The sequence below is a fragment of the Pleurodeles waltl genome, chromosome 9 (genome assembly GCF_031143425.1).
Source record: "Pleurodeles waltl isolate 20211129_DDA chromosome 9, aPleWal1.hap1.20221129, whole genome shotgun sequence".
Taxonomy (NCBI): domain Eukaryota; kingdom Metazoa; phylum Chordata; class Amphibia; order Caudata; family Salamandridae; genus Pleurodeles; species Pleurodeles waltl.
The window spans coordinates 1087520049-1087545136 of NC_090448.1; the positions used below are offsets into that span (position 1 = coordinate 1087520049).

Below are 25088 nucleotides of genomic sequence, written 5' to 3' on the forward strand. Positions count from 1 at the left end.
TAATGACTCCCGCCGAGTGCCTGCGTTCTTCCGTACGCAGCAAACATGAAAACCTCTTCAGTAGCTTGTCCCTAATTGCTTTTCTTTTATTAGACTGTAACCCCCCGGGCCTTAATTTTGTGACCAGATCATTCGTTATCGAGACAGGCCTTCTTTGCAATGTTAGTACTTGAAAGGTAACTTAGAAAATCTATCTTCCCTCTCGCCGCTTGGTGACTTTTAAAGTGCCATTCTAAACTAAAATGTGTCTATAATGGCGTTGAGCACCTTTCCACTAGCGTGGTGAGATGGCAGCTCTGTGTAGCCCTGGTAGGTTAGAAGGAAGCTTGGTAGCACATTAATGTTTGCCAAATAATTACTTTCCTTGCTTTTAGCTCAGATACCTCGACTCCAAGCAGCCTCAACAAGACCAGTCTCCAGCTTAATCTTTCTCACTTTCAGCCTATTGCAATCCTGGAAAAGATACGTCTCTAGTTCTCCTGCCTGTCTTTCGGAACTGCTGTGGCTTTGAGTCCATGCTGCCAATGTGCAACATGACTCCACCTCCCTCTCTTAATCCGCCCTCCCCAAAACACCGTCTTCTCCCCACCCCTTTATTCCGTTTCGACTGACAGGTTCTTCCTGGCACCGACTGACTCCAATGGAAGTCTGTTCACTTGGCTCTTGGTGCGTGTCATTCCCTCTGTTAATTTGCCTTAGGACTTTGATTGGCCTCATTGTAAAGGTGCCATCAATACCTGCACCCTCAATCCCAGATTCACTGCTCAGGGGTCACTGATCTTTGACGAGATTGTACTTTTAATCATGCTATAGTGCTACAATAGCGCTACTCTTAAATATGATTCCCTGGTGGCTCTGCTTTGACATCCGTGATTCCAAGCATGCAGGCCTCTTAGTTCGGTTTCCAGTGCCTCTGATCGTCTTGTGTGATGATGCAGGTTGATGTTGACTCTATGCTAGATTTTCTTAACTAGGAAAAATCCGAGGGCTGTCCCTTTTCCAAGGGAAATGGAAATGAGAGGAAGATCATCATGAACCATGGTTCCCAGGGAGTCATCCAGTAGAATAATCAAATGTCCAGTTAGTTTCCGCCGTAAATCTAGTAATGGTCTCTGAGAAGAAGTCAATTAAAAACAAGTGATATCAGAAAATGTAGAATATTTAGATGATTAAGATGTTTCAATCATGTAGGTTTAGAAGCATGTGAAAGTCCAGGTAGTGCCTTGCACAGCAACATAGTACACTGCTGCAAAGAAATTTAGGTGATTTTCAAGAGTTTATTTGAACTGAGATCAGTCCCCGACCATTCAAAGTGTACGTCAATTTCAATAATCAGTTTCCAGCCTTTTTAGTTGATGTTATGACCCTTAATGATATATGTATCCAAGGGTTTCATCAGGCTAAGAAGGGAAACTTTGTGTGGGTCTTTTTACGCTTTAGGGCTTTCTCTAATGTGTTGGATGGTGTGAGTGAGAAACAAAATAGATTAAGTAATTGTTCTCCTTTATTGTACCTGAAGGACACAAGCCATCCAGTCAAAACTCAGTAAATAAATGCTTGAAAAGAGGGAAAATAAAGAGCAACACCTTCTACACAACAGGAACGGTACACATGGAAAGCAATAGTCAAAAACTTATTTACTATGCTAACTCCAGTCCTGGATTATGTTGCAGAAAATTCAAAAGCTCCCTCGGTATTATAAAGAGTAAGATGCTGTAATTTTGCATTGCTGAGTAGTGGTATCCCTAGTGTTACACCGGAGGCAAAAACAAAAAAAGCTCTACGGATTCTCATCTACATTGGACTTTTCGGTTGAGGTTTTCACTTATGCCTATTGGGGACAAAAGGTCTCCTGCACGATGCTTGTGTTCCCATACCCTGAGTGCCCCAGCTTCTTGGCTATCTGAAACCCTGGTACTGCTTTTTGGTCATGGACTCTCATGGATCCTGTGTCACGACTCAGGCCTGTCTCATGGTAATGCAGTCTTGTTTGACTGGGAGGGATTCACCAAGTTCTACCCATGTAGTGGTAGTTGTGACCTAAGTGTGGTGGGGACAGCCTACCTGTTTATTAATAAGTTGTGTTAACTGGCCCCTTTACCTGTCATTGGAGTGGTGCCTACCGGCCCACATGTAAAATTCTGGGGCTGTGTATTCAACTCCGCCGTAGACTCCATGATGTGTAGCGTGTGACATTTGCTCTTTCTTGGTGATTCATGTGCCTGAGCTTGGTACAGGAGATGAAGGCTTTTGTGGGGGTTTTACTTTGGAAGACCAGGACCTGGAAAGGCTAGTTTGAGGTGAGACTGCAATCCATGGCAGTAGATGTGGTTTGTTGATATTCTTGAGGACTGAAGCGTGAACACTGTGGCACAGAGGGTCCTCTGTACGTCTAAGCTATCTTTGATTCTGAAGGAATTGCTGGTCTGTGTGAGCTGGGCTCATTATTGAGAGAGATGTTGGGTCTGATTAGGCTATCCCTGTGGGGCAAGGAAATCATGATAAAGGGAAGGTCTTATGCCTTTTAACATTTGTGAGGTATATTTCAGTGTAGACATACAGCCAGGTGTGAGCCCCAGTTATTCCCTTGGCCTGTGTTGTGGGTCAGTCAGAATTGTGGATGCTCCTGCTGTGGTAGACTTTCCCTCTGGCAAAGAACAGGGAGAGGATCAAGCATTTCAGAGTAGTTGACACCCACAGCACGAATTTCAATGCAGTAGACACTACATTATTTATGTGTATGGAGATGGACTAAAAAATTGTTCGAACTTGTATTTATGGTTTATTTATGCAAACTCTGTTATTAGTGTGAGTGCTTTAACCCTTTTGCTGCCAGTTCTTCCCCTCCAATGCCAGGCCTTTTTTTGGCTATTTGGGGCAGTTTGTGCTTAGGCCCATAACTTTTGGCCACAGCAAATTTGCGTCCTTTTTTTCCCCAACATCCTATGGATTCTAGAGGTACCCAGAGTTTGTGGGTTCCCCCGTAGGAGACCAAGAAATTATCCAGAATACAACAAATTTATTTTGACTTAAAAACAAAACAAAGAAACAAATGGGGGTGGGGAGCTTCAAAAGAAGGCTTGTTTTTTCCCCCCTGAAAATGGCATCAACGAAGGGTTTGGGGTGTTAAAAGCCTCCTTCCAGTTAGTGACCGAAATGGGTGTGAAACCAATACTGGATCTCGGAAAGCTAAACATTTCTGAAAAGTAGACAAAGTTCTGAGTTCAGCAAGGGGTCATTTGTGTAGATCCTACAAGGTTTTCCTACAGAAAATAACAGCTGAAATAAAAATATATTGAAATTGAGGAAAAAAGCAGCAATTTTTTTCTCCACGTTTTACTCTGCAACTTTTCCCTGCGATGTCAGATTTTTTTAAAGCAATATACTGTTGCGTCTGCTGGACTCTTCTGGTTACAGAGATATATAGGGCTTGTAGGTTCATCAAGAACCCTAGGTACTCACAGCCAATAAATGAGCTGCGCCTTGCAGTGGGTTTTCATTGTATACCGGAATACAGTAATTAATTTGCTGAAATATAAAGAGTGAAAAATAGGTATCCAGGAAACCTTTGTATTTCCAAAATGGGCACAAGACAAAGTGTTGAGAAGCAGTGGTTATTAGCACATCTCTGAATTCAAGGGCCCCCCTATTAGCATGTGAATTACAGTGCATTTCTCAAATAGATGTCTTTTTTTACACACTTACATTTGGAAGGAATTTTTTTTTAGAGAAAGACAAGGGGCAATAACACTTGATCTTCTATTCTGTGTTTCCCCCAAGTCTACCGATTTAAAAAAAAATAATAATAAAAAAAAAAAAAAAAAAAAATGGTACCTCACTTGTGTGGGTAGGCCTAGTGCCTGCGACAGAGAATGCCCCAAAACAACGTGGACACATAACGTTCTCCCAAAGAAAACAGACCTGTTTTTGCAAAGTGCCTATCTCTGGATTTTGGCCTCTAGGTCAGCCGGCACCTAGGGAAACCTACCTAACCTGTGCTTTTTTTTTTTTTTTTTTTTTTTTTTTGTAAACTAGACACCTAGAGGAATCCAAGATGGGGTGACTTGTGGGGCTCTCACCAGGTTCTTTTAGGCAGTTACAGGTACCAGACATGTGGATGCGAAAAGCTTTAGAATAGAATTGGTGCAGGTTAAAAGGTCAGGTGGCATTTTAACAGTCAAGCCAGACCTAAAAGTCCATGTAGGTTAATGACTGCCCTCCTGTGTGTGCTGCTTGTCTGGAAAAAAAAGTTATAAATTATCTAGTTATCAAAGACACTATAATAGCATTCCAATGTTGTGTGCCCTTGAAAGTTCTTTCTTTTCTTTGTGGAAGCACACAACTTCTGCCCTTTCAGAACATGTACTTGTGGCTATCAGCATGTGGGCAGGGCCCCTTTTATGTTGCTCTCATTTCTAGCAACAGCTGGTCAAGCCAGACCATAAAACTGAAGGGAATGTGATACGTTTTGCTACTTTAGAAGCAACATTTTTTTTTTTTTTTAAATCTACATTTATGAACTGCAAAGTCATCCTCAACCTTTTTTGAAGATTATTCTAATGAATTCCCCAACCACCCACGCCTGGTACAAATTAGCCACCTCTAAACAACCATGAAAAGAGACCCTTGAAAAAAGAGCACATGTATAAGCATTTAAATATTTATCACAAAAATGTGTTATCTACTTCCTAAGCGCGGCTGTTTTTTTCCACTTCTTATTTGATGCACCAATCTGTTTATTTGTGCTGGAGAGGGAGCCTTTTGCAGGTTTGGTCTTACTCACCACATTGTTGCTAATATTTACGTCTTTGCCTGACTACATCACAGTACTCTTAGATGTTTGAATGTCTTAAGCTGCAGTATACAAGTACCAAAGGAATATTACTAGTCCACTTAGGAAATTGATCCCTCCTGATCAGTAAGTGTCAGAATACATTGTTCATGGTAGTCAGGATTCGAAACTGCAGAAGAAATAAGCTTACTGAAAAAAGCTTTGTTAGGTAGCCAAGAAAAGTTAAAACGGTAAGAAAATGCCATTATCCGATTTGTGTTTTACTTTTGTAAAAAGACCAAGGAATAAAAATAGTACAAAGCTTTGGCACTTTAAACGTGCAGTAATTCTGGGTATGTTGCATCTAAGCAAGGCTCACATTAAAGAAAAAGACATTGTAAGAGAACACAAAGTAAACTTAAGTAGACATGGTTATAGCTTTCTAAAATAGTATTCCCTGTTTTCACCCTCGGTCACCACTGGCAAGAGTCTGACCCGTTTTTGGTTTTAGGTTCCACGTCAGTTTCTATCGCACTCCCCTCTCCCACTTTCAGGTCACGTCGAAAATGGCACACATCCTTTGGCCCTTGCCGGGCGTTTTTACATACTTAAAGGGATTTGGAAGCACGCCCGTTGGCTAACACTTGTTGGCTTCATTGTCCCTCTTATTTGCTGCCTACTAATTAGGCAGGAGGTGACAGCTTAACTCCTCTTTGGGGTGGAGCATGGGCAAAGTACTGATTACTTCATTTTGATTAGTGTCCTTCCTCTGATCACGCAGTGATTGAGGTACTATTTTCCTTTGCTCTTCCTCATTGTTCATGTTACACCCCCCCCCCCCCAACCACCACTTCACCTGGCATAAGAAAACAAAAAAGCACTATGATTCAGCCAGTACTGGCTGTTTAGTATTTCTTGTTACCGTCCTTGTATTACTTGTTCCTTCCCATTGTCTGTATTGACTGTTTCCCTCCAGCTTCCTTCCGGTTTGTTGCACACCTTCATATGCTAAAGGGGGGGGGGGGGAGGGGGAGGTGGGAAGCGGACTAAGACATTCCTGGCCACGTCCTAGCACCTTTTCTTATACGTTTTAGCTGTGCTGCACAGCATTACATTACTCTGTATTACAATATGGCTGAAAGACATTGGCGAAGCCAATAGATGTTGCGCAGGTGAGGCCTTTTGGCTTTGCCAATGCTCGTTACCTACGCTTCTCCTCCTAGGACAAAAAAATAGATTAATATTTGTTTATGTAGTAGCTGGAGAGCAACTGTGTTGAACAACAGGTGTGATCTCTATAGTGAGGGCGAGTAGTACTCTTTAAAGAGATGGTTGTTCATTTTCTTTCTGAATTGCAAGAAGATGGTGGCTGTTATACTTACATTTTTATGTATTTTTTTGTTTTTGTTGAGCTGGAAAAATACAACACCAGAATGTCATATATATTTCATATACTCACATAACAAATGAAGACATATTTCATAATGTTGGACACCAGGACCCATAAATACAAGAAATGCATAAATAAAAACCATAGATTCTCAGCTGCCCCCCAGACCAGTAAAGTGCATTTTTCTTAGACCTTCCCTATAACCTAGTTTACGAAAGTGCATACTTTTAAACTCGTGGATGGAGCCCCATTATGTAGGCCAAAGACAGAAAAGTGCAATCACCCTAGCTACTAAAGGATCAAACGCTGTAGTATACAGGTTTGAGACCTACCAAGGACAAAATGCAACCTAGATAAACATTTCAGACCGCTTATCAAATCAGATAATTTCATCCTGCAAAGTGCATTAGTGCTCATAAAATACATTGTCAGAATTGCCTTTAACTGTCTCCAATTATTACCAAATATCAACATGTACATAGTATAAATGATGTTAAATAACCTGTTGAAGAGGCTGTTACTAATGACTAATCCCCCCCTCCATATTGCCAGGAACTCTTCTAGTGTAGGCTTCCTCAAAGATTTTAGTCCTGCGCATCTTCTCTTCCCATTCCTCAAAAGTAGGGACATTTGATCTCCAGTTTTGTGATACTAGAGTGTGTGCAAATGCTATAGCAACTGAGACATATCTTTGGGAATTCTTGCCAATACTTTTGATACCAGTAGAGAAGCCAAATAAAGTCAGAGTAGGTGTAGGGGTTAGCTGTATGGTTTGGTAATTTCTTGGAAGACCTTGACGCAAAACTGGTGTAGTTTAGGACATGTAAAAAAAAGTCGCCAATCGCCACCTTCAATTGTCACAAGGAAAACACTGGTTCGGTCTGCTTTGATACTTTATATGCCATTATGATTGCATAAATTAAGCAACCCATCTGGAAAGAAAGGCCACCCTCTTATAATTTGCGGCCCGTAATGATTTATTTTGTAGCTTACAGATATATTGCCATTCCCCCATCAACACCTTACATCCTGTGTCTCCATAAACTCATGCAAAACAATCCGATACCACTGGTTGACTGGTACTTTTTACAATTGCCTGTACCGATTTCCTACTCCAGAGTTTGTCTTCACTTTCACCAGCGAGCTAGTTCTACCTTCACTGCCTGAGGGTTTTCCTGTCAAAAAAACCTCTTATTTGCCTAAAGCTAAATTGGAGGCCCAAACCATCACTTTCTGGGTGCTGAATTACTTGATCCCATATTATTAAATTTAAACCTGCATAAAAATCGCTTTCACTGCTGAACCCATTCTCCTCCCATTGTTTTTTATGCTTCAGTTTGACACTGCCAATCCCCAGATATGCCCATCCTGTAGTATGGTAAATGCATGGCAAGTTGGCACTTCCCTGCTCTCAGAATTTCTCAACTACGCTCTAACACCCTTATAGTTTTATACCTACTTTTTTTTTTTTGTGTGCTAATTTTACACACTTTAAAAATACCAGTATTTTAATCTTGCTTTATTAAACCACATGGTTTAGCAAAAAGCAATCCTCCCACAAAGCTGCAACTGAAAGCGGAACCACGTTATCTAAAAAAGGCTAGAGGATAAGTCCTTAAATGCGGTAATGCTAACCCTCCCTTGCTCGACCTCCAATTCCAATACTGCTTTCTTCACCCTCGATTTTTGTTGTTCCTTATAAATTTCTGGAAGATGGTAAAAAAAAAAAAAGCTGTGGGAACACAAAGTGGGAGATTTACAAAAAGTAGTAGTGGCAATATTGCCATTTAAATTATGGCTACCCTCCCTGTCAGTGTAAATGGTAAGTGTCCACCATTCTAGTACTACGTTAATCTTATTAAAAGTTGCCCTGTAGTTTAATTGTAAGAGTTTGGAAAAATCGTTAGTCACGAAAAATTGCAGATAATGTTATCCGGTACTGAGGTAAAGCTTGTAAGGTACAAACGGGTATCCATTCTTGATGCATTAAATAATACAAAATTTGTTTTGGACTCGTTGATCTTATACCCTTCTATGCTTGTAAAGCCCTTAATCACGTCAATCAATCGCTGTATATTCCTGTTCACCGCCTTTAAAGTACGATGTCATAGACAAACTGTTTCATTTTGGACATTTAGTGCTGGGAGAAGCGGGAGAATCATCCTATCATTGCCCTTAATCTTAATTGCTAATAGTTCAATAAAAATGTAAAAAGAATTGGGGATAAAGGACACCCCTATCATGTGCAGCGGTTGATCCTAACTTGCCCAGCCTCTTTACAATTGACTATCAGCTTTGAGTCTGTTGCTGCATATAAGTTATTCATTATCTCCACAACTTGGACCGGGATCCCAAACCTATCCAAATAAAAAAATTAAAAAAAAGTCCACCAGTTCACTAGATCGAATGCTTTCTCTGCATCTATAAAAAAAGACACTTTCTGATGGATACAACTACCTGTGGATTCCTCACCTAATGAATACTCCCATGGCGCCAGCATTTGACGGAAATCTTCTTACTAGTCTCTGCACGTCGACGAGGACGTCACTCTAGCCCACGCGACGCCGTCTGACGTCATACAGGCAATAAGAAGTCCTCGCCGACGTGCCGATGACAGTTCCCTTTTTTCCGTGCATTCGAAACGGTTATCTTCGAGGGAGTTACTGTTACCTTCGTGGTTACAGTGTATTGTCTGCTGCGTAGTCTTCTCTGCGGTAACAATGTCTCAGAGGAAGTCGGGTTTCAAGCCCTGTCGAGAGTGTGGGGGCAAGATGTCAGTTACAGATCCTCACTCCGACTGTCTATGGTGTTTGAGCTCCGACCACGACGTCTCGACTTGCGATTCATGTCAACACATGAATCCGAAGGCCCTCAAAGAGCGCGAGGCCAAGTTATTCATGGCAAAGTCAAAGAAGAAGGAGAAACATCATAAGAAGTCTTCTTCGCCAAGGTCTCACCGGCGTCATCGAGACTCCCGGCGCCGTAGAGACTCACGACGCCACTCCAGCAAGGAGTCTCGTTCGAGGTCACCTTCGGCTTGGCGTCGGAGGACTTGGGAGGTCAGCCCCACGGTCACGCCGCATCCATCGACGCCGTTGCCCTCTCCGGCGTCACCGACTTCACCTGGTCAGGCGTCAGTGATTGAGGTGGTGCAGCCTCTTGTGTTTTCTCCGGCGTCGCAGACGTCGAGGCTGGCGTCGGGGTCGCCCTCGATCCAGGCACCCCAGTATCCGGCTTTTCCCACTCCTGGTGCCGATAGTACCGCGTTTCTTAATGCGATGTATACCATCTTTCAGCAGATGGCTCCAGGAGCTGCTCCGGCTGGTCCTTCGGGGCCCTTGGCCTTTTCGTTGGGTGATCCTGCGCCTCTTCGGCCGGCACCCTTTATGCCCTTTCTCCCTTTTGGGAATGTGGGCTCGGCGCCGGTGCCGGCGTCGGTGGCCGCTCCGGTGGCTTCGGATGTTTCGGCCCCGGAGGTTGCCCCTCCGTCGAAGTCAGGATTTTGCCCTGTGACTCCGGTTGGTCCATCGGCTCCTGCCTCGGCGCCGAAGCTGCCTGTGGCGCCGGACGCGGCGTCAGATGCTTCTGGAGATCGGCGCCGTTCTTCGACGTCGGCGGAGGCCATGTCGACTCCGCGTATCGAGGAGAGACTTCATTCGAGGAGGCGTGCTCTCCGTCTTTTAGAAGAGCAAGAGTACCAGCGAGTCCTAGAGGAGGGAGAGATTGAGGACTCTGGAGACGGACTGCATGGTCTGGATACAGCCAGTGGGCTGGACACTTCCCCTGAGTGGGACCTTTCATCTCCAGGGGAATATACGGAGGAGGCTGCTTCCTTTCATGCTGTGGTGAGGAAGGCAGCGAGCTTTTTGGACCTGCCTTTGCCGGTGGCAGAGGCAAAGCAGAATTTGCTGACAGAGGTATTGCATCCGGCCTCTGCTGCAGCTGAGCCTCTCTTGCCATTTAATGAGGCTTTGCTGGATCCGGTGTTGGAGGTGTGGAAGAAGCCGGTGTCTTCCTCGGCCGTTCATAGGGCTGTGGCCAGGAGGTATCGAGCTGCACCATCTGACCCTGGCTTTCTCTCTAGACACCCTACGCCGGAGAGCTTGGTGGTGCAAGCCTCCTGTTCCTCAAAGTCAGCGCCTGGTTCCTTCCCGACGGTGCCTGGAGACAGAGACTCCAAGAAACTGGATGCGCAGTCCAAGAAAATATTTTCGTCATGCAGTTTGGCGTTGAAGGCCACCAACGCCACGTGCATTCTGGGGAGGTACATCCATGCGCTGATGGATGATATTTCGTCTTCATTCACGGAGCTTCCCCAGGGTCTTTTGGATGTGGTCTCGGACGCCCAGGCTGCCGCGACCCAGATTATCCAGTCTGGGCTGGACACGACCGACTCGGTGGCCAGGGCGATGGGCACGGCTGTGGTGGCAAGAAGACAGGCCTGGCTCCGAAACTCGGGGTTCTCTGCGGATGTGCAGTCGACCCTGCTGGACCTCCCGTTTGATGGGGACAGACTGTTTGGAGCCAAGGCAGATTCAGCCTTGGAACGATTTAAGGAGAGCAGAGCCACAGCCAAATCGTTAGGACTGCAAGCTCCTTCTTCCTCTGCCTCTTCTAGAATTTTCAGGAGGTTTCGGGGATTTGGGCGTGGCTCTTATTCCTCTTCCTTTCGGGGGAGGTTCCAGCAACCCGCCTCTTCCCTCCCCTATAGGTCATTTAGAGGGAGGGGGAGGGGTGGGGTCCGTACCAGAGGAGCCTCTCAACAGCACTCTGCCTCTTCCTCGTCCTCTGGAGGGGTGCAGCAGGGGAAGCAGCCTTAGGCTTCCACCGTTTCCCACTCACTCCTCTCCTGTAGGGGGAAGATTACAGCGTTTTCTCCACAAGTGGAAGTCTATCACAACGGACACTTGGGTTCTCGGCATTGTGGGAAAAGGCTACGCCCTTCCCTTTCGGGAGTTCCCGCCCCTCATCCCGCCCCGCCCATCTTATTGTTCAGAAGAACACCTCCTGTTGCTAGAACAGGAGGTTCAAGTCCTCCTTTCAAAGGGCGCGGTAGAGTTGGTCCCAGAGCAGGAAAAGGGTCGAGGTTGTTACTCAAGATACTTCCTGATTCCCAAAAAGGATGGTCAGTTGAGACCAATCCTGGATCTGAGGATCTTGAATTGGTTCCTCAAACAGGAAAAGTTCAAGATGCTGACCCTAGCACAGGTGCTTTTGGCGTTGAACAAGGAAGATTGGATGGTGTCTGTCGACTTGCAGGATGCTTACTTTCATATCCCGATACTCAAGTCGCACAGGAAGTATCTCCGGTTTGTGGTAGGGTCGCAGCACTATCAGTTTGCGGTCCTCCCGTTTGGTCTTACTTCAGCACCTCGAGTCTTCACAAAGGTGATGTCAGTGGTTGCGGCGGAGCTCAGAAGGAGGGGGATAGCAGTATTCCCTTACTTGGACGACTGGTTGATCAAAGCCAAGTCCCCGGAGCTTGTGTCGCATCATCTGCAGTCAACAACCCAGTTGTTGTTCGACCTGGGCTTTTCGGTGAATGTGCCCAAATCTCACCTGGAGCCCTCTCAGCGCCTCCTGTTCATAGGGGCAGTACTGGATACAACATTGAGTCGAGCCTTTCCTCCGCCTCAGCGGATTCAAGATATTCAGGAATTGGTTCCAATGTTTCGAAATGGAGCGGTAGTTCCAGTCCTCAAGGTCCTTCGTCTGCTCGGTCTGTTCGCCTCCTGCATTCTGTTGGTCACGCATGCTCGCTGGCACATGAGGGCTCTTCAGTGGTGCCTCCGAAGGCAGTGGTCTCAACACAAGGGAGATTTAGAAGGTACTGTCAAGATCTCCAGAGATGCTGCTGTGGAATTGAAGTGGTGGATTGCGGGCAACAATCTTTCACAGGGGAAGCCGTTCGCGCAGTCGCCACCAGTGGCCACGGTAATAACGGATGCCTCCACCCTAGGATGGGGAGCTCATCTGGGGGATCTGGAGATCAAAGGGCTTTGGTCTCCAGAGGAACAGGTGTTTCATATCAATCTGTTGGAGTTACGGGCTGTACGTTTGGCTCTCAAGGCCTTCCTCCCATCCCTTCGTGGTCCGTCGGTACAGGTCCTGACGGACAATACTACCACGATGTGGTACATAAACAAACAGGGAGGAGTAGGGTCGTACCTTCTCTGCAGAGAAGCTCTTCGGCTATGGTCCTGGGCAAAGGACCATCAGATTTGCTTGGTGGCAAATCATCTGGCCGGGGTCTTGAATGTACGTGCGGACAGTCTCAGTCGCCAATTCTCGGCAGACCACGAGTGGCGTCTCCATCCAGATCAAGTCTGTTTAATCTTCCAGATGTGGGGGTTTCCTCGGATAGATCTGTTTGCCACTCGGGAGAACGCGCATTGCCCGTTATTCTGCAGCCTCCAGTATCCGATGCAGGGAGCGTTGGGAGACGCGTTTCAGATAACCTGGTGCGACCAGTTGCTTTACGCGTTTCCCCCCATACCCTTGATTCCTCGAGTGTTGAGGAAAATTCGCCAAGACCGGGCCCAAGTCATCTTAATAGCTCCGGATTGGCCAAGGAGGGTATGATACTCCGACCTTCTCCAACTCTCACTGTGCCCTCCGCTCCGTCTCCCTCTCAGGGCAGACCTCCTCTCGCAGTCGCAGGGGCAGGTTTTACACCCCAACCTCCAGAGTCTGCACCTACATGCTTGGAGATTGAACGGGGCAACCTGAGTTCCTTCTCTCTCCCGCCTGATGTAGTGGATGTTATCTTAGCGGCCAGGCGACACTCCACTAAATCTATCTACGCTAATAGGTGGTCTAAATTTGTTATGTGGTGTGGAGAGAGACAGATTGATCCCTTACATGCTCATCTGTCACATGTTTTGTCTTTTGCACGGTCTCTAGCGCAGAAAGGTTGTGCAGTAGCTACCATTAAGGGTTATTTGTCGGCCTTGTCAGCCTTCATTTGTCTTCCAGACCAACCATCGTTATTTAAATCCCCTATTGTTCTCAGATTCTTGAAAGGTCTTCTGAATCAATATCCTCCAAAACCATTCGTTATGCCTCAATGGGATTTGTCCTTGGTCCTGACTTTCCTTATGGGGTCCCCTTTTGAGCCTATGCATTCTTGCCCCTTAAGGTATTTGGTTATTAAAACAGTATTCCTGGTAGCTATAACATCTGCAAGGAGAGTGAGTGAGTTGCAGGCCTTATCGGTTAAACCCCCTTATATAACGTTTTATGGGGATAAGGTGGTGTTGAGGACCAAGGCTGCTTTCCTTCCGAAGGTTGTTTCACCCTTCCATTTGGCTCAGACAATCACTTTGTCCACGTTTTATCCTCCGCCTCATCCTTCAAAGGAGGAAGAAAGACTACATCGCCTGGACCCAAAAAGGGCGTTGAGCTTCTATATCGACAGAATGAAGGATATCAGGCTGGAGGATCAGCTGTTTGTCGGATACGTGGGCAAGAGGAGAGGAAAGGCAGTCCACAAGAGAACACTCTCCAGGTGGGTTGTTCTTTGCATTAAAATCTGTTACTCTTTGGCAAAGAAGGATCCGCCTGAGGGCATTAGAGCTCACTCCACCAGAGCTAAGTCGGCCTCTTCGGCCTTGGCCAGGGGTGTTCCTGTGGTTGACATCTGCAAGGCCGCAACTTGGTCGTCCCTTCACACTTTTGTGAAACATTACTGTTTGGACTCTGAGGTCAGAAGGGACGGTCATTTTGCACGGTCAGTGCTGCAGGATTTCTTGGTTTGACCATTTAGGCACCCACCGCCGGGCGTGGTACTGCTTTGGGACTCTATTCATTAGGTGAGGAATCCACAGGTAGTTGTATCCATCAGAAGAACGAGTTACTTACCTTCGGTAACGACTTTTCTGGTGGATACATTAGCTACCTGTGGATTCCTCACGGTCCCACCCGCCTCCCCGTTGCCTTTTTGGTCTCTCCAAGCAATCCTTGAGTGTGCTCCTTTTGGTCTTCAAAGTTGCAATACATTTTGCATGTATGATATTTGTATATATGTGTATATTTATATATAAATCTATATATATATTGGGTATATACATGATTCGTATGTATGAATATATTTATTTGTTTAAAAAAAAAAAAAAAAGGTTATATTAAATCTACAGCTATTTTATTGCAATGTTGTGTGATTTACAATATTAAGAGATGTTGCTTTGCTCTTTCATTGCATTGGGTTATTATTATTATTCTCATGCACGTAAAAAATGTTGGTACTGTCATCGGCACGTCGGCGAGGACTTCTTATTGCCTGTATGACGTCAGACGGCGTCGCGTGGGCTAGAGTGACGTCCTCGTCGACGTGCAGAGACTAGTAAGAAGATTTCCGTCAAATGCTGGCGCCATGGGAGTATTCATTAGGTGAGGAATCCACAGGTAGCTAATGTATCCACCAGAAAAGTCGTTACCGAAGGTAAGTAACTCGTTCTTCTGGTCGTTTCCTGAAAAATATTCTATTACCTGCTTTAAAAACTGTGTTCTCTGAAATTAATCTTAGAGGTAAAAAAACACTTTGATCTTTATGAATCACCTCTTGGGAACCAAGCGCAACCCTATCAGCCCAAATTTTCATAGTGTGCAGTCTGCTAGATAAAAAAAAAAACTGATAGGGCGATATGAGTTCGTAATTATTTCACTTATCTTTTTGAGGATGCTAATTCTAATCAATGCCTTAAATGAACGTGATACCTGCGTTCCTACACTAATTTGACTAAACAATCTAGTTAGAAATGGGAGGAGTTATTTTAAAAACATTTTATATACTTCCAGTGATATCCCATCTGACCCTGTGGCCTTCGCGTTTGCCTTAAGAGCATTGACCACATCCATATTTTTTTTTTTTTTTTTTTTTTGTCCAAGCCAATATACGTGAACTAGATAATCAAGGCAGCCGAATTGTTTCGAAATACTGCTTCAATTTAGCTTGAGGAACCTCCTGTTGTCATGTTGCTGTTCCAAATCCTGGGTGTGTAGGTGGAGAGGTCTGCCTTCTGATCTGTCCCTTCGTGCATTATTTTTCAGGTCCATGGTAATGCATAACTGACTTTGGCCCTCTTCCCTTCTGGTGGTAATTTCGTCAGCCAAATATACAGCCATGTTGCTTCTAATATTCTGGCTTTGAATGGTCGCTGGTCTTGGGGGGGGGAGAAACTCCTTTAGGGTTGTTATCATGTAGTTGAATATTATCTGAACTTTGACTGCTCAAATAAAACATTAGCAAAGTCTTTGATGTTAAGTTTTAGTGTATCTGTAGATTTGTGGTGTGAGCAGAAACTCATCAGAGTGAATAGGTAGATTTGGGATGTGACTGATCACAGGAGGGAGCGTTAGTAGGGAGAATGTACAGTGCCTACTCGGTGCAGTACTAACCCTACTTTGTAAGGGAGATGTGCAGGTTTCTGCCAACAGTACATTGTGTGCGTAGTCTGGCTGTGGCCACTACTGTGCACAATGATGTGAAATGGCTACTTGTATTAATGGACAAATCTGAAGTCTGCCAGGGGCTGATTGAAGAGTTAGGCAGTAGATGGTGTTGGGGGAGCTGAGGGCGGAAACAATCTTATGGTAGGAGGAAGGTAAGTGTGTAGGCATATTGGTCACCACAAAAGACCCGTGGGAGTGTCTGGACACTAACCTGCGGGTGGAAGTTGGCCCCTGCTCTGGCAATCTTACAGGTGACACAAGGAGATGGGTTTCTTGCTTCAGTCTTTCCATCCCCACCGCTTACGGGTTCCTAACCGAAGGAAGAGCAGGGATAGGATAGTGGAGGGAAACTGGTGTGACCATGAGTGGGTTGGTCAACACTAGGGTTCGTTCTCGTTATTGGGCAACATTTTCAGTGAGCAGTGCTGGCACTTGCTCTGAAGCTTGGGAGGCTTCTCTTCTTTTCACACCACGGATCCTCATTTCCACGTAGGAAAGGAGCCACAGTGTTTCTGGAAACTAGAACAGGAATTTGCTAGCAATAACTAAGTTTACTACAAGACGAACTAACATTGCACATATTAACATAATTTATACTTTCAGCTGCAACTTGTTAAATATTTTTTTGAGGGTGATTGTGGAGTGGAAATTCCTCTCCCCTAGATTGCTGCCTTTTTTTTTTTTAAATTCCAGCAATGTGTATCCGATCCTTTCACCGAGTTTTGCCCGTTTATCTTTTAAAACATTGACGCAGCTTCAGATCCCTATCAGTTCTTGTTTGTGTTTCACAAATGGCCTTCTCGGTTGTACATTTAGTTACTGAAATGTAGCCCTGCTTGCATTTAAATGCAAACATTGCATTTTTAAAAATGTCTTTGTTTTCGTAGTTAACAATTTTGAAGTGTACCTCTCTGATGTAGTTGGTTAAAGATCTAGGTTTTCTGTTGGATGAAAAAAAATGTCCATGGAACAGCAGATGCTGTAGTGGCTTATTTAGATTCTCTCTTCTCCCGACCCCCTCCCCTCCCCCCCGCCCCCACCAAGAAAGAGGACTTTTGTTCAGGCTCTTATCTTTTTTCTAGGCTGGACTATGGCAACATTCTTTAGGTGCCATTGATGCTCGTATAAAGCTACTTCTGTCACCATCCTCGCAGCACTTCTGCTGCCCAGTCTCTGCATGCCGCACTGGCTTCCTAGAGCCCAGCTAATCTATGTATCTGTTTTGGATCCATTGACACTGGGTAACCCCAGTGGAGTAGCCATGTGCTCTATAAATTGTATTGAAAGAATACACTGTGCTGCTTTGACATATTTCTAGTGCGATTAATTGCACTCTGGAGAAGTAAGGGTGTATGAAACCTCTGACCTAACACTGGCTCCATGTATGAGTGTGCTGCCAGTGCAGAGGATTGAAGTGTGCAGTGATCAGGCTGCAGCTGGCTGCACCAAGTAGGGTACACATACTGGAAAACAATGAATAAGGTTACAGATAGGCACAAGTCTGTGTCCTACCCAGAAACTGCCTTAGTTGGTTTCGTTTCTTCTTCTCTGCCACTGCCCTTCTCCAGCTCACAGGCCACAACAAGATCCAGTAAATGTAATCTCTGGCCCATAACAACGTTTTTGGTGATTCATGATATGCTTTTACAGTGCAGTGTCGTAATCTGTTCTTTGGGCATGGTATGTATATTTGTCAACTCTCCTCCCACAATAGATCCTATGGCTTGGTGTATTTCTTGACAAGAAAATATCGTGGGCTTCATCATGGCAACGGCGCTGCGTTGTCTGGGCAGCTTACAGACATTGGTGTTCCTAGATTTGCTATTAGCTACTTGGTCCCTCATTAGATGGTGCTTTTGACAACCGCTAGTTTTTTAAATTGTTTATATGTTCCTTTAACTCGATTCTGTTGGTGTTATCTTGGTCAGCGACCTCTATAGGAAGGCAAGATTGGGGGTGGGGAGGGTGTGCGGGCTGTGCTCCGGCTCAATTTGTCCTGAACCCTCCCCAGCACCACAGCTGCTTAATTTGCTGGGAAATGTCATGGAAAAAAGAGCCTGTACCTTGCTACACATTTTACTCAACCAACTTCACTGCAAAGCACCAGTTGTTTGAGTCAATAAATCAAATCAGACCACAATTGCTTAATGTTAGTGTGTGTGGGTATGTGTGTGGGTATGTGTGTGGGTATGTGTGTGGGTATGTGTGTGGGTATGTGTGTGGGTATGTGTGTGGGTATGTGTGTGGGTATGTGTGTGGGTATGTGTGTGGGGGTATGTGTGTGTGGGTATGTGTGTGGGGGTATGTGTGTGTGGGTATGTGTGTGTGGGTATGTGTGTGTGGGTATGTGTGTGGGTATGTGTGTGGGTATGTGTGTGGGTATGGGTGTGTGTGGGTGGGGGTATGTGTGGGTGGGGGTATGTGTGGGTGGGGGTATGTGTGGGTGGGGGTATGTGTGGGTGGGGGTATGTGTGGGTGGGGGTATGTGTGGGTGGGGGTATGTGTGGGTGGGGGTATGTGTGGGTGGGGGTATGTGTGGGTGGGGGTATGTGTGGGTGGGGGTATGTGTGGGTGGGGGTATGTGGGTGTGGGGGTGTGGGTATGTGTGTGTGGGTGTGGGGGTGTGGGTATGTGTGTGTGGGTATGTGTGTGTGGGTATGTGTGTGTGGGTATGTGTGTGTGGGTATGTGTGTGTGGGTATGTGTGTGTGGGTATGTGTGTGTGGGTATGTGTGTGTGGGTATGTGTGTGTGGGTATGTGTGTGTGGGTATGTGTGTGTGGGTATGTGTGTGTGGGTATGTGGGTGTGGGTATGTGTGTGTGGGTATGTGGGTGTGGGTATGTGGGTGTGGGTATGTGGGTGTGGGTATGTGGGTGTGGGTGTGGGTGGGTATGTGTGGGTGTGGGTATGTGGGTATGTGGGTATGTGTGGGTGGGTGTGTATGTGTGGGTGGGTGTGTATGTGTGGGTGGGTATGTGTGGGTGGGTGTGTATGTGTGGGTGGGTGTGTATGTGTGGGTGTGTATGTGTGGGTGGGTATGTGTGGGTGGGTGTGTATGTGTGGGTGGGTGTGTATGTGTGGGTGGGTGTGTGTGGGTGGGTATGTGTGGGGGGGTGTGTGGGGGGGGTGTGGGGGTGTGTGTGTGGGGGGGGGTGTGGGGGTGTGTGTGTGGGGGTGTGTGTGTGGGGGGGGGTGTGGGGGTGTGTGTGCGGGTGTGTGTGTGTGGGGGGGGTGTGGGGGGGGGTGTGTGGGGGGGGTGTGGTGTGTGGGGGGGGTGTGGGTGGGGGGGGGGTATATATAATTTTTTTTTTTTTTTTTTTTTGACGGAACCAAAGGTTACCTGGACGTTACAGTTAGGTTGCTGTTTTACCCACACAAAACCATCAGTATTAAGCAGTTATAGCTATATTTGTTAAACTGTGACTTGTGGCCTAAAGTTACTTAACATCACGAGTTAGTTTATTCAGATAAGTAGAACTGGGGCTGCTGAATTTCTATGGTTTTGTGTCAGTAAAACATCAACCTAAGTATAAAGTCCCTGTAACCTTTGTTTATTTTCAGTGAATTTCAATATTTTATTTTATTTAAATTTTTTCCCAACTGGAAATATTGTATAATTACTGGACATTAATGCAACTACTGCTACGCACTGCCTTTGGCTGTGAGTGGCAGGGGTATGGTGTGAGTGGGTGAAGGTTTTTTCCTGTTGAGCTTCGAATCCATCGCAGCTTTATACTGTAAGTTGTGCTGTCCGCTGCAGTGGATCTGCTGATTGACCAAAACAAAAACAGGACAGTTTTTTTTTTCCCATGAGGGGTTCCTCAGACTCCTCCATATGTCCTGTAGTTTCATGATACCTCTATCCTGAACCCTTTTTTTTAATTTTTTTTATTTATTTAGATTTTCTCCACAGGGGCCCAGCCAAGGAACAAAATGGCAGCCACAACTTTCATTTCAGGTTGCGGCCAGCCAATCCGGGCCTTGCATTTTGCCTGGATCCACAGGTACCCGTTGATCTAAAACCCTGGAGATACATAGGTGTGTATATATATATATTTTTACTTTAACTCCGAATTGCAGCTGAAAAGATTTACACCAAATTACAAAAGTGCTTTTTCTAGACCAACATCTACCTTTCTGCAAAATTTGTAGCTGTAACCATGTCTAAAAACTGCAAAATCCCCATAGACGTTGCATGGGGTAAGAGTGTTTTGGGACCTCCCCTTTCCTTTGCCCTCACTTGACAAATCACCCCCAAAACTTTCTATCCAGTAGCTGAAGTAACGGGTACACTAGTTTTGAACATTTTGGGAAGGTGAAGATTTGTCAAACTGCGCCCAAGTTATTAACAAAAATAATAGGAGTTTAAAAAAAAAAAAAAATTACTGCAGCACATGGACCAAGGCTGTTAGCCTTTACGATGAGGGGTAGGGTGCTCACGTTTAGGGGCGGTGGGGTGGTGAATGTGTATATGTGCACATGTGGGTAGATAATATAAATGTATATATTAAAATATATATTTAATTAATTTAATTAATCTTTATTTCGGCCAATTTGGCCATAAAAGATGTACACAAAAAACACACATGTGAACATGTCGAACCATCAAGGAAAAGTAAACAGGAACCACATCAGATAAAAGACCATACAATTAAAAATAAAAACTTAAAATTAAATAGGAGCCTGCAACTTTAAAATACGGGTACGAATATGCCAGACATTGGTAAGGAATTTGGCTAGTGCAAACACAATTGGACCTGAAACATCAGTTTTTAAAATTCTGTACACCGGGAGGAACTCCCTAAAACCAAGGTTTCTAATAAATGGTAAGAGCCAATATTTCCTGGCGGCCTTGTAAGTTGGACAAAACAAGACCACATGCAGATCGCTTTCCTCTGCTCCCACACAAGTCGGACATAGCTTGGTAGATGGCAGTGTTGACCAGGAGCAGGTGTAAGATCGCAGAGGCAATGTGCCATATCTCCATTGGAGAAATAGCTTCCTGGCCAGCACAGGAGACATAGCATCCAGAACCCTCTCCAGACGGTATGAGTCCTTGCTTTGCGCGAATACAGATGTTAATGACCCCTCATTCTTGCAATCTAGGGCCATAACTAATTTCTGCTCGTGGTAAGCACTGACCAAAGCTCTTCGTGGGATCCTTAGTGAGGCGTTAGCTGGATCCGACCACAGGTCAGGGAGGCCCAATCCCATACAGGACTTTTTTATATATTTTATCCACGGGATCTGTAGAGCTTTAGGGTGGGTTAAAAACTCCCTCAGTTCCGCCCTATAAGAAGAGAGTTCTTCGGTGCTCCATAGCCTTCGCCAGAAGACTATGGGTCTGAGACCTAATTCATCTGCTATTGGTCTCAGACCCAGATCCATCCTCAGGGGGAGGAGCGGAGTACTGGACGGGAGTACTACTATCTGTCTAATGAAGTTGTTCTCAGTTATAGACAAACTGCAGGAAGCTGTGTGACCCCACAGTTCCGCCCCGTACATCAGAGCTCCTCTTGCCTGTGCCTTGTATATCTGGATAAGCGGCCCCAGCGGTCGATATGTGGAGCTTCTCATCAACCGAGCAATGCCGCCAGTGGTCTGCACTAGTTTAAGATTAACCCTAGCCTGGTGAGTTCCCCAGGACATGGTTTCATTCAACGTTACACCTAGATATTCAAAGGTGGAGACTCTCTCTAAACGTGAAGCTCCCAGTAAGGGGTTCGGGCGTGATCTTGGGGTTGGGTTCATAACCATAAACTTGGTTTTGTTAGCATTAATTTCTAATCCCCTATCTGTGCAAAAAGCCACAAAAGAATCAAGGATCCTCTGTATCCCCATAGGGGTTTTGGACAGCAGCAGGGTGTCATCTGCAAACATGATTGCAGGCACCCTGCTGCCATTCAATTTTGGGGCATCAGTGTATTCAGTTCCATTGAGATGGGCGATTACCCCGTTGACGAAGAGGCAGAACAGGGTCGGTGCCAATACACAGCCCTGTCTAACCCCCCCCGTCAACGGGGAATCTGTCCGTTAATTCCCCGTGTTTCCCGCACCTGACCCGGGCATAGTTATTATGGTGCAATCTCTTTAAAATTATCAGGATGTCTGGGGGGGACCCCCATCTCAGCCAGAACACTCCAGAGTTTCCCTCTGGGCACGAGGTCGAACGCAGCCCTCAGGTCCACAAATATAGTGTATAAACTACCCCCTTCCAATATTGCTGCCCTCCAATAGATAACGTTCAGACGAAAAACCTGGTCCACTGTAGAAACTCCCTTTCTAAATCCCGCCTGATACGGACTGAGGGCACCCGTTTCTTCCACCCAGTCCTGAAGCCGATTCAGCAGTATCCTGCCAAACAGCTTCTGTGACACGTCAATTAGACTGATTGGTCTGTAGTTGGCTGGGAGCAGGGGCGAGCCCTTTTTAAATATAGGAACCACCTCTGCCCCCAGCCAAGTACTCGGAATTTCCATGCCACACAAAACTCCATTAAACACTGCAGCCAGATAGGGGGCCCAAACACCGGGCTCCTGCTTGAACAGGTCCCCGGGCAGGCCGTCCAATCCTGGCGCCTTTCCTGCTTTAAGTCCCATTAGTGCTACCTTCACCTCCCCCACTGTTATCAAATCCCCGCCATACTCTACCAGTCCAGTACCGAAATCAGTCTTAGTTTCTCCCTGCTCGGAACTGTAGAGAGACTGGAAGTGTGCCTGCCACACCCCTGCTGCAATATTTGGTTCTATTGCCGAATGGAGGTTCCCCGACCCCCCGTTTACTACTCTCCAAAACATTCGGTGGTCTCTTGTTGCGAGGGAAGTGGTAAGCTCCTCCCACTGGTTCTCCTCCCATTCGGTTTTAGCATGGATGACCAGTTTTTTATAAGCCCGTCTACTTTCTCGCAGCTTCTCTCTATCTGTTCCCTCCTTGATGCATCTGAGGAGTTCTCCCTTTGCCTTCCTACAGACTGCATTGTACCATAAGGAGTTATGTTGTTGGATCCTCTTCTGATTCTGGACCCTGGTAAAAAGCTCAGAGGCCGCTCCCTTTATAAGGTCCTCATGAGCCTGATATAATTTCTCATGGTGGACTATATTGCCCACATCGTTGGCTAGCTCTCCCACTTTTTCCAAAATGGGGATTAAACCTGCGTAGAGCTTCGAAAGTTTCACTTGGCTCGTAGCTAGTTTATCCCACCTGATTCTTCTCCTGTTATTGTCTAATAGTAGTTCAGGTTTGGACTCCCCCATGGTTGTTGTGGAGGCCTTTGGCCCAGGATGGCTAAGATCGAGTTCAAGGGCGTTATGGTCACTATCCAGTCTCTCCACCACCCTAAAGTCCAGGATAGAAGACCAGTTCACTATCTGTACAAGAGCATAGTCCAAGTGGGACTCTCTTCCCACTCTGTTGTACGTGGTTTTGCTTGGTACATCAGACTTAATACGTCCATTGCAGGCTCTAATTCCATGCTTTACGGTGAGAGCAGTAATCTGCAAAGCCACAGGCGTCCATGCCTTTGGGGAAGGTGCTACAACAGAGGGTACTGACCACCTGAACTCTTCTTCCGTGGGAAATCCCTCTACGAGACCGACCAACGGCTCGAAATGGGAATTTAAATCCCCTCCCACTATGTAAGGGATATCTCTTGGCATTTCCGCTAAATATACTGAAAGCTCCTCTATAGTGGGGGATTCACGCGAAGCTCCCACTGGCCTGGAGTAAATATTTATCAGGGCAAGTTTCGCTAGGTTCGGCCAGGCTAATAAAACCACTAGGATATCATCTGATGGCACCGGTAGGCGTGAAGCCTGACATCCTAAGTGGGAAGCCACCCAAGTTGTGAGTCCACCAGAGGGGCGGCCCTTACCCTCCCACCTAGCCGAGATGGAAAATGACTCGTAACCTTGATGGTTGTAATCTTCCCTTGCCCAAGTCTCTTGGAACATGCAAACATCCCCGGACTCAATGTAAGTTATCCAATCTTGGGTGCCCAGTTTGCTGGCTAAACCAGCCACATTCCACCAAATTAGTCTCATGTGCCCTGGAGAAGCCACAGAACAGATTGCAGGGATGGAGTGGGGGGAAGAGCCAGTACCAAAGCCAGAAACTACACCAATTGCTCTAACAGGGTCATTTTCAGAAGTGGGTTCAGCCGGATCAGGCAGTTTACTGGGACCATTATCCAAGGTCACAGGATTTGAGTTCGGGTTTGGGGGCAGTCAGTCCACACCATCCAGACCATTCAGGCAGTTAAAACGATTGTGGTCCAAAAAGGGAGTCTCCGAAGGTCGATAAACTGGACGTGGAGCATATCCCCTGTATCTAGATCTTCGATCCACCCTTGTCCAATTACCTTGTGACAAGTCATGGTGCAAGCAAATGGGAGGGAAAAAGAAAGAAACTGGCAAAGTCTGTATGGTAGAATCCAGTGATCTATTTGACCCAGCACAAATGTATAGTACTGTTCCAGGGTCTCGAAAAGACACAATGATACAGTCCCCTGCTATTGATTTCCCCGACTTCCCCAACCATGGTACCCTTCTTACCATAATGATCTCATTATTGAGGTGAGCTGGAAGAGGTCTGTTCCAATTCAACCATTTAATGGTTTTCCTCTTGAGTGAGTGATAGTTCTCATTTTCACCCAATTCTAGAGAGGGAACACCAGCCAACACCACCATGAGGCTGTTAGCCTCTGGTGGTAAGTCGGGTCCTCGTGGTCTAGGGGCAGGCTTACCAGGGAGTATACATTGGAGTGCTGGGCCATCTGTTTCTGATGGTAAGATGTTAGAGTTAGTAGGTAAAATTGGAACTGGGATAGCCATAAGTGGCTGTAAAAGAGGGGCGGCAGTGGTGCCCAAGGGAGGCCCCTTGTGGATCGGTGGGTTTTGTATATTGGGGAAGGTTCCTATTGATAGATTGGACTCAGTGGTTCTACTCTGTTTGTTGTCCAAAATTTTCAGGGTGGTTAAAGTTGCCTCCAGAGTGGTCAGCCTGAATTCTATTTTCTGCAAGCTCTCGCTAATGGGCAACAAGAGTGATCTAATTAAAGATTCAATGCTCCCCAAAGAGCTACCGGGAAGTAATGTGTTAAGTGGGCTCTTCCCTTTGTCGCTAATGGAAGCAGTGGTAATAATATTGGTACCCTGGGGGGAGTAGCCTTCTGCACATTAACTAAAGGCCTGTCCAACATAGGTACGGACTTGAGTGACTTTCCAAAATCAGAGTGGGGGATCTTTTTCTTCCCCTGACCACCCCTCATCTTCCTTCTGCGTTTATTTGGTGGTAGGTCATACACCTCTGCCACCACAGTTTGCTTTAGCTTATTAATCTTAATTTTGGCTCTGGTGTGTGTTTGGGTGAATAAGTCAACTGCCGAACTACTGGCAACTGATAGTGGAGTGGTGTCCGTAGTTTGTTTAGGAGGTGGGCCAGAAATGGGAGAACTATCCCGGAGTAATAGGGGAACGTCTT

At 45.9% G+C, this 25088-nt stretch overlaps 1 protein-coding gene across 3 annotated transcripts in view; it reads left to right on the forward strand.

Annotated features, from left to right (window-relative positions):
- The window catches only part of MAPKBP1 (mitogen-activated protein kinase binding protein 1), a 533456-nt gene that overhangs the window by 226405 nt on the left and 281963 nt on the right, over positions 1 to 25088 (forward strand). The gene's annotated exons all lie outside the window — the stretch shown is intronic.